The sequence below is a fragment of the Girardinichthys multiradiatus genome, chromosome 12, assembly GCF_021462225.1.
Source record: "Girardinichthys multiradiatus isolate DD_20200921_A chromosome 12, DD_fGirMul_XY1, whole genome shotgun sequence".
NCBI lineage: Eukaryota > Metazoa > Chordata > Actinopteri > Cyprinodontiformes > Goodeidae > Girardinichthys > Girardinichthys multiradiatus.
This window is the reverse complement of record NC_061805.1, coordinates 15,721,558-15,735,108: the sequence shown is the minus strand read 5'-3', so window position 1 is coordinate 15,735,108 and position 13,551 is coordinate 15,721,558. Positions and strand designations below refer to the sequence as shown.

At 38.9% G+C, this 13,551-nt stretch overlaps 1 protein-coding gene and 2 long non-coding RNA genes across 3 annotated transcripts in view; 1 reads left to right on the top strand and 2 right to left on the bottom strand.

Moving 5' to 3' along the window:
* si:dkeyp-14d3.1 (transmembrane protein 132D) overlaps positions 1-13,551 on the top strand; it is a 287,155-nt gene that overhangs the window by 170,027 nt on the left and 103,577 nt on the right. The window lies entirely within an intron of this gene.
* Positions 2,546-3,016, bottom strand: LOC124878008. Its single transcript, XR_007040648.1, has 2 exons — positions 2,693-3,016; positions 2,546-2,606 (listed from the first exon to the last, which is right to left on the bottom strand). It is a non-coding gene; the product is annotated as an uncharacterized LOC124878008 (long non-coding RNA).
* LOC124878006 lies at positions 8,085-8,787 on the bottom strand. The gene is made up of 2 exons (XR_007040646.1): positions 8,232-8,787; positions 8,085-8,145 (listed from the first exon to the last, which is right to left on the bottom strand). It is a non-coding gene; the product is annotated as an uncharacterized LOC124878006 (long non-coding RNA).

Below are 13,551 nucleotides of genomic sequence, written 5' to 3'. Positions count from 1 at the left end.
TTTTTTAGGCAAGGAGAATATGATTCTGTCACAAGGTCCTTGTATACTACACCTCCATTTGCTTTTTCCATATTTGTTTTGAGTAAAAAACATATTACAGGATTTACAATTTCTGCCACCTTCTTTCAGATCTTGCTGTGGTTAAATAGTTTTCTACCTTTGCATTTAAAGTTTTCTACCTTTAAACTAAAATTAGAATAATGTCAAGAATAACATTAAAAAGAAGTACCCTTTGAAACTGTTCATATATGTTTTTTCCTTGTTACTTTAGAAATTTACTTTTCATTGTTAGCCGCAGTGTGATTTTGGCTTTTGAGCGTGTCCATGACTACAGTATATTCAGGCTCTGAGTAATTTACTTTGATTGTAGAGTGGCTAATCAGAGGGTCAGGAAAATGTGACTAGGCTCCTTCAGAAGAAAGATCATGCTTCATGCTGTGATCATCTGTGTCTTTTTTTGCTCTGAAATCAGCACTGACAAGGGTCTCTGACCACTGAGGACGCTCATTAGCAACAGGCTTGGAAAAAAATATCTTTTAATGGTCAGTTCTGACTCTGAAAAATGAAATTAATCTGCAGTTTAGACAAATCAGACTTGTTTCTGTCTTCCATTTAATAATAATATTAATAATAATAATACTAATACTAATAAATTTTATTTATAATGCACTTTTCTTTCCTCTCATTTCATTTGCTTCTATTGGTGTCTAACAAAATTTAATGTATACATCTATTATTGATGGGCATTTGTAATCAAGTTTATATTTCCTTTTCAAATATGTTCAGATATGTAGCTTACAATAGTTAGTTTAAATTCAATGATCAAAATTGAGAAATATATAAAAATATTATTCGAAAACAAATGTGAACAAGGCAGCTGATTTTGCAGCCTAAAGTTGCCAATGAATGAAGACATAAGGAACAATGAACATAGGAATCAATTCAGAAGTAGTGATAGAAAAGTCTCTAGCTCAAATTTTGTAAACATTAAGTAAAAATGTATATCCCAATTTATCCAGGGAGGAGAAGAAAGTTAGAAAAAATGAGAACAGTAGCTTGGAGATCCCATAAATGGGCACCCTATGGATGGGCTTAAAAGTATGCTGTTTCGAGCCCAGACTGCCTCTAATTCAGCACCAATGACCCAAGACTGTGATTTCAAACACAAAACCTTGGCAGCAATCAGGTAGATGTGATTTTTGCTCTGGTTCTGATCACAGTGTTGTGCTGCATTATGAACAGCTACAATACGTTTCTGTGACATCACCATCTTGTTTTTTCTTTCCTTTCACCATGTCAAATGATTAACAGACCATCAGGAAAAGCTAAATTCTCAATTAGTGTCTCCAAATATTAGTCAAATGAAACACACAGCAGGTGATGGCTTAAGTTTTACTTTCATTTAAACTATCTTGAGGTAATTAAAGCATCTCCATAGCTTAGTTTGATATTAAGTGATGTTATTGCTGGATAATTGCTCCAACATTTGAGTTGCTGTTTTGTGGTGACTCTGTAGCAGTGGTTTGTCTGTGATCAAGGTGTGTATACTACAGTGTTAAACGTGTATAAAGGCGACTGTTATGTACACAGGCATGTGTCAGCATGTTCCACTGCAGATGTCATATTTGTCAAATTGTTGTGACACTAGATTTCACACCACTCAAATTCTAAGTTTGTCTGCAGTTACTTTCTGTTCCTGGCTCTAAAAGGTTACTTCTGGCTCATGTGACCCATTTAAAAGTTAACGTACTGATTTACAATCAAACAACAGAGATAATGTTTTTGGTGGGTGAGAAGAATTCCTTCGTCCTATTGCTCTTTGCATCTTTTTTCTTTGTTGCCAATACGTGACCACACTTCCATTCAACATATTCTCGGTAAAAAGGATGTTTTTATTCAAGAAAACTGTGCCAGCGTCCAACAATAGCCAATCAGACCCTGCGGATTCAGGTAGCACATTATTAAATTATGTTACTCATTTTCTGTTGCATACTAACTTACTATGCTGAGCTTTTTGTGTTCAAAAAGTTTATATTTTATACTTTCAATATTTCATATTTATGTCTCAATGTGATGATCTTCCATAAATGTGTGTATTTGTTTTGTTTAATGGGGCTTATGATTTAAGATATTTAAAGTAATACAGCTAATGGAATAAACAAATCTAATCATTTTTCATAATACTGGGTATTGCCTGAGTAGTCATTTTATTAGTGATTATTTTCAATTAGATTAGAGCTTCATTTGAAAGTCATAAGGCTTAATGGTGTATAATACCATACCTAGGCATGCTGTAAGTTGCCATTATTGTTATTATTGAATGCATAATTTATGCAGTAATAGCAATGAACAATGAGAAAAGTCAAGTATTTTGGAACTATACAGTACACTGATTTCTTCATTGCAAAACATTAATTGCCATTTATTTACTGAACAGCAAATTAAATGCACAGTCATGCAGTTACATAAAATGAAAATCACATTCCCAACACACTCCACCTGTCATTTTCAACAGTTTGACCCACATACAGAGAACACTCTGAAATAAAGTTTAATGTGTTTTTATTGTCAGCAAAGTAATCAGGAATGAGAATTGGAAACGCCAACTGTACGGGAAGAAAGGAGAAGGGACTGGTGAATAAACATACAATGTATATGGCAACTGATTAAAGAGGTCTGAGAAATGGCTTACTAAATTTCTGTTGCTTGAACCACTAGAGGTAGAGAGGTTCAGAGTCTTAACTTGCGAAGTGAGGTTGCTCAGTTGTCTCCTCAGCTGCTGGTTTGGTGCAAACCAGATGAAGCACAGGTGCCGATGTTTGCGAAGGAGGGAGGAACAGAGTACGCTTATGCCTTGGTCCTGGGGTTGGAGGAAGCGAGAAGCCGCCAGCTTGATCGTGTCCAAAAGGTACAGCCGGTAGGGTTGGAGGAAGCGAGAATCAGAATCAGCTTTATTGCAAAGTTCGTACATACGAACAAGGAATTTGACTCCGGTACACTTTGCTCTTTTGTTTTGTTTTTGCATTACAAAATATACATATTTACAATGTACAATATATACATATATAATAAAAAAGTGCATTTGCAACATTTGTATGCTGTTGTTTTGTACTCTATTGAATGTTCATCAGAGAAACAGCCTGGGGGAAGAAACTGTCTCTGTGGCGGCTGGTTTTAGAGAACAGTGCTCTGTAGCGGCGGCCTGAAGGTAAAGCTCTGAACAGTTTATGTGCAGGGTGTGTGGGGTCTGCAGAGAGTTTAGCAGCTCTTTTCCTGACCCTAGACCTGTATAAGTTCTGGATGGAGGGAAGGTCAGCCCTGATTATTCTCTCTGCATTCCTGATTATTTGTTGAGAAGCTGCCAGCTTGATCCTTGTCCAAAAGCTACAGACGGTAGGCAGAGAAATCCACAAGAAGGTTGATCCAATACTCAGTAGATGATTATCCAGATTGTTCAGAGGTCCTCCGGAACAAAGTCAGAACTTAGCAAACTAAACAAAGCCTCAGGTAAAAACCTGCGATGGAACAAATTAAAAAGTTACTAAGAGCACATGAAACAAAGCAAAATCAGGAGTGGCTGAGCTTGTTACCACTAAGGCAAACACTCTGGCATTGAAGTGCTGGCAGCTTCCTGCTTAAGTGCTCCTCCATGTAATCAGTAGATAGGTCACACCTGTCATCCAGCACACCTGAGAACCTCCAGCACCAACTGAGAAACACTTAAGCCATTAAAACAAGTACACCATACACACACACACACTCTGACACCAGCTTGTACAGAGCTAAATCAATTTCTGATAATGACTATCTTGAATAATTATCAGCCCATTAATAACAGAAAAAAATCTCTAATTACTTTTATAAGTTTAGTTTTTTAATGGAAATAATGAAAATATTTTTCATCTTATTTTTTACATTTGACTCCTCATTTGTGTTTATATTTGCACATGAAAAAATCTGAGAACTTGGACTGTGCAGCAAGTTCCCTGATACTGAACAGAGTCCTTTGAATCACAAGGGATCCAAGGTTTTATCTGGGACACATGGAACGTAGGGTGTATGTGAAGGCTTGTAGGTAAATGGAGGCGAACCAATCTCATAAGGTCCTATGAAACGGGGTGAGAGTTTTCGGGACATAGACTTAAGTGGTACATCACGTGCAGATAACCAAACCTTTTGGCCAGGCTGATATTCCGATGCAGATCGGCGTCTTCGATCAGCGAAGCGCTTGTTCCGTTTTGCGGTTAGTTGGAGGATTTGGATGGTGGAGTTCCAGATGGATTTGCAGCGACGTATGAGTTGGTGGACCGAGGAAACTGATGTCTGTCTCATGGACCTCTAAAATAAACTGTTTTGAAAAGTCAGGGTAAATTAAGATGGGAGCCTGAGATAACTTCCTTTTTAGTGCTTTAAACGCTTCTTCGGCCTCAGGTGACCAGGAAAATGGAACCTTAGAAGAGGTTTTTTTTTTTTTGTTTTTTTTTTCTTTCTGCTCTCGGTGGAGGAGGACGCTTTCTCTGTCTCCCTCACCCCCTCCCATATCTAACCCTGCTTCAGCTCTGTGTCTTGTCTTCTTTTTGGAGCCTCTTCTTGCATATCTTCCAAATTCTTAGTTATGGATTTGGTCAGCTGGTCTCTAAATGCAATTGATCAAATTTTCTTCCAGGAGGAGACAGGGTGAAGGAGAGCCCAACTTGTCAGGACGGGACGTTTTTCTCTGGATACACAATGGACTCCAGGCAGAAGTGGAGGATTGTGTGTTTCTTGATAACGTCAGTCGAGGATGTGGAAGATATATAATTGGATGTTTGATATCAGGATTTCTGCTTTTTGGAGTCAGCGGTTACCTGGCATATCGAGAAATTCGGAGAATGTCAGCAGCTGTTCTGGCAATTGTGAGGCTGCCTGGCATGTATGATGGGATCTGCAGAGCGATCAGCACTCAGACTGAGATGTTACGTGAGTTGAATCACAGACTGGATGTGATCCTTAGGATCGCAGGCAGGTTGCGGTTCCTGGACTCAGGGGTGAAATGGGATAAATCTTGGAGAAAGTTGTTCGCTCGGATCTGGCGAAAGACCAGGAATCTGGCTGTTTGGATTCGCCTTTGAGAAGCACCAGCGAGACTCTCAAGGCTGACAGAAAATTAAGAGTCAGCCTAACCCAAATAATTATTGTTTTTCTGAATCTGGCTCCCCTGCATGGCCTTGATGTCTGGCTATCTTCAACTTCTCCTGGAAATTATGTAAACATGACGCTCTGCTCCCTCCCTTCCCTGAGGACATCTGTGGACCTGCTCAGAACTTTGTGTCCGGTTGATGAACAATCCAACGTACCATCAAGGACAATGGCCTCTGTGACAGTGCTTCATGGATTTACTTGCACACACACACACATGTTCAAGATAAACATATGCCCCCCCTCACACCACCTCCGCCATTCCCAGCATGATGTTTTGTAAACTTGTTGCTTCTTTGTGCTGAGGTTTTTTGCAATCTCAAACTGTATCCTGCTAAGGATAAAGTGTGAAATATAATTTTTTTCCTCTACTTACCTAATGTGGTCTCTTTTCTCATCTAGCAAGGGCAGCACCTGTGAGTGGGTAGCAAAGCCTCGGTGACCCATCCCCCCCTTGTCTTGTGTCATGATGTATGTTTGGATGGGTTGTACTAGAATTCTAATTTCCCCTCGGGAATCAATAAAGTATCTTTGAATTGAATTGAGTTGAAGCTGTAAGGGGTGCAGCTTTCAGACTGTAATCTTTTATGAAACGTCTGTAAAAGTTTGCAAAACCAAGGAACCTCTGCAAGGCTTTACGAGTGTCTGGTACAGGCCACTCCAGGACTGCCTTAATTTTCTCGGGGTCAGATCGCACCTGTTCACTGTCGAGAATATAGCCCAAAAAAGAGAGAGTTTTGGTGGAACTCACACTTTTCACCATTCACAAAAAGACGGTTTTCCAGAAGACGCTGAAATACCTGGCGACGATGCTCCTCAATGTTCCTTGAATAAATCAAAATGTCGTCCAGATACAAAACAAAAATGCTCAGAAAATCTCTTAGCACATAATTAACAAGGGCCTGGAAAACAGCAGGAGCATTGCGGAGACCAAAAGACATGACCAGGTATTCAAAGTGACCGAGAGGAGTCTTGAAGGCCATCTTCCACTCATCCCCCTGGCGGATCCTAACAAGGTGGTAAGCATTTATCAGATCTAATTTGGTAAATACTGTAGCAACATGAACCAGCTCAAAAGCTGAGGAAAGTAGTGGAAGAGGGTACTTATTCTTGACAGTGATCTGATTTAGGCCTCTATAGTCAATACAGGGTCTTAACGACCTATCCTTCCCTACAAAAAAGAATCTGGCCCTAAGTGGTGAAGAAGATGGCCGAATTATTCCTGCAGACAAAGACTCACTAATATAATTCTCCATGGACTTCTGTTCAGGACGAGAAATATTATATAGCCTGCTAGTGGGTAGGGGGGCACCGGGGAGTAGATCGATAGCACAGTCATAAGGGCTGTGAGGTGGTAAGGACAAAGCCTTGTTTTTACTAAAGACTCTTGAGATCATAATATTCTGATTGTACATGAGTTAAATCAATAACCTTATCTTCCTCATTACCCTGTTCAGAAAAACTTGGAGTTAACTCTGACTGGAGGCAAGATAAATGGCAAAAAGTGGACCAGGATTCAACGCGACCCTCAGACCAATCTAGATGAGGATTATGTTTTTGCAACCAGGGGTAACCTAAAACCAATGAGCCCTGTGATAATGGAAATACAAAAAAAGATTTTTTCCCTATGGTTTCCTGATAACAAAAGGTCAAGAGGCTTAGTCTGATGAGTAATGTGCTGTAAAGGCTGTCCATCTAGAGCTAAAACGGATCGTGGAGAAGAAAGTAGTTCCACTTCAATTCCGGCCTTGCTTACCAATTCAGAATCAATTAAATCCTGTTCACTTCCAGAATCCACCAAAGCGGACATAGTCAAAGTTTGTTGATTAACTAAGAGTTGCTGGCAGGCTGAGTCTAGGGGCTTTACTATTTAAAGAATGGTCTGCCAACCCCCCCCTTCAAGGTTAGCAGACCCTATCTTTTGGCTGCCCGGGACAAACAGGACAGCCAGCTACAAAATGGTCTGGAGAACCACAGTAAAAGCACTGCTTGGATTGTCTGCATCTTTGTCTCTCTTCTGGAGTCAATCGGGTGTCCAATCACCATGGGTTCCGACCTGGTAGCTAAGGGCTGAAGGGATTAGCATTGGGTGAAAAACTAGGCTGCAACTGTGGTCAAACAGATCTTTCTGCTCTGGTTCTCCTTCTTTCTCTGATTCTGTTATCCACTCTTATGGCTAAGGAAATTACTTCATCCAATATGGAGGGTTTGTCAGCCAGAGCTAACTCATCTTTTAGAAAAATGCAGACTAAAGCACTATCGTTCCAACCAGAAGCAGCTGCCAAAGTGCGAAATTCTATCAAAAACTCAGTGAGGTCTATTGCGTTGCTTTAATGGTTGCAGCTGCCGTCCTATACCTGGCTTATGTAATTCAGGGGAAAAAAGTTTGCTTTAACTCTGAAATAAATTCTTCAAAAAGGTACAATCGAAACTACTGGAAGCTGAAAAACGGGCCTCGGCCCATTGCAAAGCCTTGCCGGTCAATAAACCAATAATGGACGAAATCTTCACATTATCATGCAGGAAGGAACGTGGAGAGCGGTTGAAAACTAAAGCACATTGGAGTAAAAATCCCCTACAATTACCTGCCTCTCCAGAGAATCTTTCTGGGTAAAGGGAAATTATGTCTCAAGAGTGAAGAAGCTGTGAAGTTACCAGAGATGCAGCAACACCATCTACCTGCGTGGCCAGTTGGGTATTTAGGGTCTGTTGTAGCATGGAGGTAATCTGCATTAACTGTTGGTTTGTCTGACGCTGCTGTTCTGAAAGAAAACAGAGAGGAATTATGAGAATGAATTTGATTAGTGTGTTCTGACAGTTCTTCAGAGCGTTTCTGCAGGGTCTTGTTGGCCAGAGTGTTCTGTCATTTTCAACACAGTTTGACCCACATACAGAGAACACTGAAATAAAGTTTAACGTGTTTTTATTGTCAGCAAAGTAATCAGGAATGAGAACTGGAAACACAAACTGTACGGGAAGAAAGGAGAAGGGACTGGTGGATAAAAGTACAATGTATATGGCAACTGATTAAAGAGATCTGAGAAATGGCTTACTAAATTGCTGTTGCTTGAACCACTAGGGGTAGAGAGGTTCAGAGTCTTAGCTTGCGAAGTGAGGTTGCTCAGTTGTCTCCTCAGTTGCTGGTTTGGTGCAAACCAGATGAAGCACAGGTGTCGATGTTTGCAAAGGAGGGAGGAACAGAGTACGCTCATGCCTTGGTCCTGGGGTTGGAGGAAGCGAGAAGCCACCAGCTTGATCGTGTCCAAAAGGTACAGCCTGTAGGCACAGATATCCACAAGAAGGTTGATCCAATACTCAGTAGATGATTATCCAGATTGTTCAGAGGTCCTCCAGAACAAAGTCAGGACTTAGCAAAGTAAACAAAGCCTCAGGCAAAAACCTGCGAAGGAACAAATTCAAAAGTTACTAAGAGCACATGAAATAAAGCAAAAATCAGAAGTGGCTGAGTTTGTTACCACTAAGGCAAACACTCTGGCATTGAAGTGCTGGCAGCTTCCTGCTTAAGTGCTCCTCCATGTAATCAGTAGATAGGTCACACCTGTCATCCAGCACACCTGAGAACCTCCAGCACCAACTGAGAAACACTGAAGCCATGAAAACAAGTACACGCAAACACACACACACACACACACAGACACAGACTCTGACACCAGCCTACACAGAGCTAAATAAATTTCTGATAATGACTATCTTGAATATTTATTGGCCCGTTAATAACAGAACAAAAATCTCTAATTACTTTTATAAGTTTAGTTTTTTAATGGAAATAATGAAAATATTTTTCTTATTTTTTACATTTGACTCCTCATTTGTGTTGTTTATATTCGCACATGAAAAAATCTGAGAACTTGAACTGTGCAGCTGAACAGAGTCCATTGAGATAAAGTATTTGCAGATTTAAAGTCTCAATCTAATACCTGCAGTTTTTACAGTACGTACTGTAGTTGCTCACTTCATACCATAGTACAATGTCAATTTCCCATTTGTTTAGCATCACCTTGCTTTCTTGTTGGCTCTGCAGTAATCCACAAAACTACTGGGGATGTACCACAGCACATTTTTTGAGGTAAGAAATGTTTCCATTGTGCCGTGAAGCTATATTGTGATATTGGGCAAACCTCCGAAGTCCAAATATCTTTCTAATGAAGCCAAAAGCAGTTACATCAGATAAAATGCTGTGGAGAGTAAGGCAAACCTTTTTTTCCAGCATGTGTATTTCTGTGTCGCCTTTGTCATGCAGTGAAGGGAAGACGTCCTGTGGCTCCAGTAGCTGCAAAAAGTGACGAAAACCTATATTATCCACCACAGTGATGGTTTGGTGAGATACTTTAAGTTACCTGTTCTAGAATCATTCTTGAATTACCGTTTCTACTTGTAAACATACATTAAACTCTCCTCTTTAGAATTTGCTGCTTCACTTTACTCACATTTCAAAATTAGCTCTGGGAACCAATTATATCAGCTGTGTTGCTCTTTTACTACTGCGCAAATTGGAACATTAAAGTGGGGACTCAACTGCTTTCAGTTTCAAAATAGTTTAAAATTGCAGACTGCTTCATTCCTGGTGTTTTATGGCAGCTGGCATCTTTTATAGCTTATGGCTTTTATGTTGACATAAAAATGGGTTTGACAAAAACAGGTTCTGTATCAGGTGCTGAGAGCAGTCAACTACACAAGATCAGTAAGAAAGATCTTAAAGTGGGCTTAGTGCCAATACTTAGATTGGATCAGGACATCGTTTGTAAACATGGAGTGTAAATAAAATAAAATAAAACATTATAATAATAAAAGATTAAAACCTTGCTAAATCAATTGTTCAGACATTTCTATAATTTTATTGTACAGTGTCCATTGAGGCACCACCTGCCAATCGTGGAAATGTAACTTTAAACAATGGGCCAAAAAATCTGATTTTTCCAAAATCACTTTGTATTTAAAATGTTTTTGAAAACTGATAAAACATTTTATTGTTGACGTCTTGATGTCACAGTCAACTAGAGCACTTGACTCACTGAAGCATTTGTGAATCACCAGAGTTTCTGAACATGCAATCATGTGAAGCATACAAAATATATTACCGAAAAAATGTGACAGCTGTCGGGACTGGATGCTGTTCATTGCTTTGTTATATCTTAATAAATTAAGAAGTGTCTTCTTATGACATTTAGAAACGTTAATCTCAGATCGGTGATTAGGTCAATAATGCTTGTGCGGTACATTGTGTAGGTACCATGTGTACACTATTGTAAACTTTACAGCATGTACACAAGTGCACACCTAAATCCAATGTTCTTTGGCTGCTTGTGGGTGTGTGTGTGTGTGTGTGTGTTTGTGTGTGTGTGTTTGTGTGTGTGTGTGTGTGTGTGTGTGTGTGTGTGTGTGTGTGTGTGTCTGGGCTTCATTTTGGTGACTTGTTTAGTGCTGTTCCAGGTGAAGGAGCATAAGAACAGCAGAGTTTTAGGGGCTGTTCTCAAGCACCACTGAAGCCACAAATTTGATAATTTTTTTCCCTTGCTCATAAGTAGTAGAGTTCTGTGCACAAGGACACCACAAACACACAAGCACATACACAAAGCCTCTTCTGATCTAATCAGCTTACATTACACATCCTAAATTGCTATTCTCCTCAGCACTCTGTCTTATGGTGAAGCAGCAACCTTTTCTGTTCTGCTGAACCTTTGGCACTTATTTTACACGCAATGTTCAATGTAAAGATTGTTTTACTATTTTACTTTAAACAGCACTTGAGATCACGGACTTCCAGTTTGAAAAAATAGGAATACTTTATTTGCAAGTTGAAAAATGAGAACATGCCTCCCTTTAAAAGAAAAGCAGGTGTTCCTTTTTTTGGTCTGTAAGCAGCATGTAGCAGTGGACACAATGAACCTGTCCATTCACTGTAGGAACTATTAAGAGTTGACATAATGTAAAAGCAAGCATGATAATTGAGAAGAGAAAATCTTGAAAGAAAAGCTAAGAGACAAACGGGAACTGTTCCAGTGATTTCGTTCTGTGACTATTCATTTAGTTTTTGAAATATATCTTTCATACAAGATTAATTAATTATAAGATTTAATGACATCTCTATTAAACAACAATGTTTGGCATGGTACATGTTTTTCAAATTAAATACATTTTGGTTGCAACTGAAGCTACAAATATACAGTAAGTGCAGTTAAAGAATTGTGTTGTAGAAGCATTACTGTAGCCTAATGTGCTATTGGTGTGCATCATTGTTAGTGGTGGGCCAGAAGTTAGGGAACTGAGAAAGGTGGGATTAAAGGCATTATTTATTCATTCTTTTTGAATTTTTTATCTGTAGTTATTTAATCAAAATTAACATGTTAAGGACCCAGCACAAGTTACTAACAAATAATATCTATAAATGAAAGGTACCTCAAAGTTAGCTTAGTTTTACCAGGGGTCATAATCATTAATGATTTATAAAGGTCGACTGGACTGGAATAGAATTAATGGAAATAGGATATATTATAAAATCTTAGCAAAATAATATTGAAATGTTATTTAAAATGTACATGTGATTTCACTGATTATATGATTATTCTTCACCATATTTAATCAAAAAATATAAGCTACCAAGATAATACCAAGATACAATGCATGAGTGTAAAATAGTTTAAGGGTACTGGAAGTAAGAAAGGAGGAAATGGCAAGTGCACGTTTGAAATAGGACAACCAAATGTTAAAGGGGTACATTTCTGTAACATGAAAAACCCAGTTTTATAAAACTATTGATATTTAACTGACATTATGTGACATGAGCAGCAAATGTTAGCTACGGCCAAGTAAAACTTGATAAATATTTCAAGACATATAGACACAGAAAAGTAAAATGTGGAAATATGTTATATGTGCATCACTCCATTGGTGCTTCTAAGCGTCATAGATGTTAAAAATATTAGTTTGTTTGGATGAGGTTGGCAGAGTATCAGCTAAAACCCTTTACCTCCTTTCCAGAGCACAGAAAACAGCAAAATCAATGATGTCACTGGCTATATGTGCATGCCGTACTTTAACCCTATTTGCAAGAAGACAATATTCTGATTAAACTGCCATTTTTGGAAAGCTGAGCTCAATTTTACAAGCCACACCCAGACCTGATTATTACCTGACCTGCAGATATAATAAATAATTATAAAATCTCTCTGAGGGATGAAAGATCTCAAAAAGCAACACATCATCTAAAACAATTCAAAAACAGAAGTGAAATAAAGTTATTGCAATTTATCAGTTTGGGCAGGGTTAAAATCCCATGGGAAACTAGTAAACCAAAGCAAGAGCCATAATCTACAACTAAAGAAAACATGCAACTGTGGTGAACCTTCCCAGGAGAGGCCAGTCAATCAAAAATTAATAAAAGTAATACATCAACGAATCAACCAGGAGGTTACAAAACAACCCAGAAAATAATCTTAAAGTATTGCCGATAGCCTCATGGAGACATCCATGGGAGAGACCCAAGGCCAAAACAACTCTTGACCAAAAAGAATATAAACACCCATCTCACATTTGCCAAAAAAACATCTTGATGATCTCTAAGACCTTTGGGAAAATATTCTGTGAACTGGCGAGACAAAAGTGGAACTTTTTGGGAAGTGTGTGTCAATTTGTATTGGACCTAAAACGAACACAGCATTTCAGAAACACACTCATACTGACAGTCAAATATGGTGGTGGTAGTGTGAGGGTTTGGGGCTGCTTTGCTTCTTTAAGACCTGGATGACTTGCTATTATTGATGCAATTATATATGCAATTACATATATAAGTATATATTATTGCTCTGTTCAAGAACATCCTGCAGGAAAATGTCCAGCCATCAGTACATGACCTTGAGCCCAGTTACACTTTGCTTCTGCAGCAATACAATGATCCAAAGCACAGTGGCAATGCCACCTCTGAATGACAAAAAAAAATTTATAAATAAATTAAGTTTTAAAATGGCTTAGTCAAAATCTGGACTTAAAGCCAATTCCAATACTGTAGCAGGACTTTAAACATGCAGTTCATACTCGGTAGCTGTCCACCATGGCTGAGAGTGAGACAAAATCCCTCATTGGTGATGTGAGCAGGGGTGAAAGTGAGTACCACTAAAAGATTCTGCGCCGGTACGCAATACCAGGAAGGGGGAAGAACGGCAGTCTGCTATGAAGCTGTCTTCCAGAATGGCTGCAAAAATTAACGAGCACACAATGAAGATCAGATCTGCTGCCAATAGGCAGTCTAAAACACGACTTAATCTGTTTATAAATGTAGCTATTTTCTCCTCATTCCAAATAGTTTCTGAACTGTTCTGCTATGATGGAGCCTCAATACTCTTGCTTTGCTTCTCT